The sequence below is a fragment of the Limulus polyphemus genome, unplaced genomic scaffold, assembly GCF_000517525.1.
Source record: "Limulus polyphemus unplaced genomic scaffold, Limulus_polyphemus-2.1.2 Scaffold6548, whole genome shotgun sequence".
Classification (NCBI taxonomy): Eukaryota; Metazoa; Arthropoda; class Merostomata; order Xiphosura; family Limulidae; genus Limulus; species Limulus polyphemus.
Window position 1 is genome coordinate 35168 of NW_013672158.1, and position 4194 is coordinate 39361.

At 36.8% G+C, this 4194-nt stretch overlaps 1 pseudogene; it reads left to right on the forward strand.

The window, feature by feature from the left end:
- Positions 1-2075: 2075 nt before the first annotated feature.
- LOC106473841 lies at positions 2076-3628 on the forward strand (annotated as a pseudogene).
- The last annotated feature ends 566 nt before the right edge of the window (positions 3629-4194 follow it).

A 4194-nucleotide genomic window follows, 5' to 3' on the forward strand; every position in this document is an offset into this window, starting at 1 on the left:
GTAATATTCAACAAATTGTAGTGTAAAGACACCCCTTGGCTCCTGAGGGACGTGTAATATTCAACAAATTGTAGTGTAAAGACACCCCTTGGCTCCTGAGGGACGTGTAATATTCAACAAATTGTAATGTAAAGACACCCCTTGTCTCCTGAGGGACGTGTAATATTCAACAAATTGTAGTGTAAAGACACCCCTTGGCTCCTGAGGGACGTGTAATATTCAACAAATTGTAGTGTAAAGACACCCCTTGGCTTCTTGAGGGACTTGTTAAAAACATACCTTTGGCAATGCATGTATTCTATACAGAAAACTCTATAATAAATAAAAAAACATTATTTTTGGTAACACCGTTAGGTAGAGATTGTGTTATATTCTATGAACTCACCTGCACATTTACAGTTTGTTTACTGTATCTTGTTTTACCCATCGTCACACCAAAAGTTGAACAAAAACGCGACCTGGATAACTAATGAATGAATATTTGCTGTAAATGTAATATTCTTATCAATGCTATAAGTGTAGCTACCAGTTTGACCGCCAATTTTGATCTCATTCCATTAAGCTGCACGCTTAATCCTTTTTTGGCCGCACCTTTTTTTTCACACCTAAAGTGTTTTTGATTAGATTTCATGAATTTTTGTCAATACACACTAACAAACCACACCAAATAAGAAATTGACACTTGATAGTAACCAACATTAACTTTAGGATCGCGACCCTGTTATTCGGAACAGACCTATACTTACAGAACCAACCAGATTCTTTGGTGATAGTTTTCCTTTCTAAAACAGAGTTAATAACTTCCTTTGTAGTAACGCCATGGAATCTAGATTAACAGTTTCTTTCATCACTCGCATGCACTCGGTACAGCCGTATCATTAGTTACGATAATTGCTTAAGCTAGTATCACGTGACGCTAAACGCTCTTTATTTAGGATAATTTCATAAAATTTAGAAAATTTGTACTTAAAAGTTGGTAATGAATAATAACCGTCCACTTGTATGATTCTTTTGAAAACTTGAGCTAGAAACTGCTAATCTAGTTTGCTTGGCCTAGCCAATACTTATATATCTGCACGTGCTTTCATCCTAATATTTTTGCTGCTCGAAATCAGCCTTCTTTAATCGGAATGACAAAAAATGTCCACTTTTACTCTTAGGTGAAGCTGTAGTAAAAATTTTAGACCGACAGCTCACGTGACTTTTTGCGTAGGCGTGCCAAAAATTTTGGTCAAATTTGAACGGTTTTTGTTGAATAACTTTGCACATGTGGCTTATATTTAGACCAAATTTGACACCTAACTGTAGGTTGTAAAGATTTATTAATGTATCAAATTTGAAAAAATGCATAAAATATAAGTATGTTTTTCTACAAATAAAGTTTCCGTACTTTTGGTGAGAAGAAAAAAAATTGGAAGAACTTCAATAAAAATTGGATATTTTATATCTCGTGTATTTCTTAATGGATTACCTTGAAATTTGGTTTGTGAAGTAAGGGTCCAGTAGATTACATCCACTGAAAATATGTGATAAGTTAGATTACCACAGTCTGAGCTACAGAAGGTGGAATATGGCTAATCTGTCACTCCTATTAAAAACACACAATATGTCCTGCAGGTTGTTTTGACCGCACGACACACTACAATATGTCTTGATAACTAGGCCAAATACCGAACGCAGATACAATATATCGTTCACTGTGACCAGCTAGGCTGAGCGGTGACTGTAGGTAGCATAACCTTCTGATGAACTAATCACGGACGTTTCTATGTTACACTTTAACAGGTCGACGCTAGGTGGCGCTAACAACTTAGATTTAATAAAAACATAAAATTGTACGTCACTAATAAGCATTTTTAAAAACAAACTATGAATTTTTCACACATGAGTACTGAAAGAGAATAGAATCGTGAGCCGTAATCATCAAACAATTATCTGTGGGGTTCCAACAACAACAAAATGTATTAAGGGGGTTATCGGGTAATAAATTACTACTAGACTGATAGTCTGTTTAGAAACATCTAAAAAAGTACAAAATCTCTGTAATTTTCCGTGTTCGGAGCAATCCCTATACGATGGTAGTAGCAGTCAGTAAATTTTTATAAAAACTTTGTAACCTATACCCGGTAAATATATATATATATATATATAAGTAGTTTGTCTGCTTTTACTTTAATATTTACTTGACCAACGTACATCATTCACAAGAACAATTATCACGTGACTTTGGTCGACATTCAGCCAATCATGTGAACTCCCTATTGGCTCATATTGTTTCATCTCTTTGCTCCTGAGAAAGACTGGTGAGAAAGGCCCGTATAAAGATAAAATTCGGGTTTCGATACCTGCGGTGGTCATATAGTAGATAGCTCATTGTGTTGCTGTGTGCTCAACAACAAACAAGTAAACAGAGAAGGGGATTCATTTTCTGTTTTCCAGTTTGCAGTTTTAATTTGCTTTGTTATCTTGAAAGGTGGGTTTGGGAGGTTATGTTGCTAACTATTATCATTTTCCACAAGATGGTAGTATAATTTTTATATTACAACAATATTCAGTCGTTTGAGGGGGCTGGCCCTATTTTCTGATTGCAAAGGTGTTAAGTTGTATAATATAATTATTAGATTTCTAACTGATGTTGTGGGGTTACTACCAACCGCCACTGATGAATGGTTGGTCATCTTTGGACGTTATGAGTTTACAAACACGAGTTTGTGCTTTTATCATGCCAGGAAACCCTAAGAACTGCTCTTGCTATGGGTGTGAATCGGGGCATACATGTGGAAATAGGTGGGAAGGACTACGAAACACTTCAACCTATCTATGTTTCCAAAATTCTTGCTAAGTTGGCTCAGGAAGAAAAAAGTGGACCTCATAATATTAGGAAAACGGGCAATTGATGATGATGATGCAAATCAGACAGCTCAAATGACAGCTATTCTATTCTTGACTGGTCTCAGGGAGTTTTTGCATCAAAAATTGAAAAAAATGGCTGGAACTTTAAAAATTCAGCGTGGGGTTGATGGAGGTGTCGAATACATTGAAGCCAAACTACTTGCTGTAATTAGTTCTGATCTACGTCTTAACGAACCACGTTTTGCAACTTTACCCAATATCATGAAAGCTAAGAAGAAGCACATAGCCAAAAAAAGCGTCTCTGATTTAGGAGTAGATATCACTCCAAGAGTCGAGATATTAACAGTATATGAGGATTACGCTGTAACGTCGAAACATGTAGAGTCGTCAATTTTTTGAAGGCCATAGATAGGCCTAAATAAAATGTTTTTAATTGTGTACCAGTGAATATTATTTATGATTTTATCATCATTGTTTTTCATCAGTATTCTAGATTATTGTTTGTCACTCAAGCCCTACAAGTTACGTACAGAGACAGAATGTCCCCTAGTGCCCTTTGTGAGTTATTACCAAAACGTTTCCTCAGTTACAACGTAGCTACTCTTCGGATGATCTATTTCTTTGGTAATGTTGTTCGAGCGCGATCTAAACTTGATATTTGTTTGTTATAAGTTATATGCATACGTGTGTATACACATTCGATAACGTATAATTATTGCTGTATACTGTGTATATGTTTTTCCGTGTTCTGTTTAAGATTAGAGGCAAAAACTGACAGACAATAACCATTTCCCCCTCCACCACACTCAGTCACGAATGGATATCGTCTCCACTAATCCCCCCTCCACCACACTCAGTCACGAATAGATATTGTCTCCACTAATCCCCCCTCTACCACACTCAATCACGAATGGATATCGTCTCCACTAATTCCCCCTCCACCACACTCAGTCACGAATGGATATCGTCTCCACTAATCCCCCCTCTACTTTACTCAGTCACGAATGGATATTGTCTCCACTAATCCCCCTTCTACCACACTCAGTCACGAATGAATATCGTCTCCACTAATCTCCCCTCTACCATACTCAGTCACGAATGGCTATCGTCTCCACCTCTTCCTTTCTCTCTCTATATATATAAATCACACTCAGTCACAAATGGATATTGTCTCCACTTCTTCTTCCCTCTATATATATGTATATCACACTCAGTCACAAATGGATATCACCTCCACTTCTTCCTTTATATATATATATATCACACTCAGTCACGAATGGGGATCGTCTCCCCTTCTTCCTCTCTCTCTATATATATATATCCCCCACTCAATCACGAATG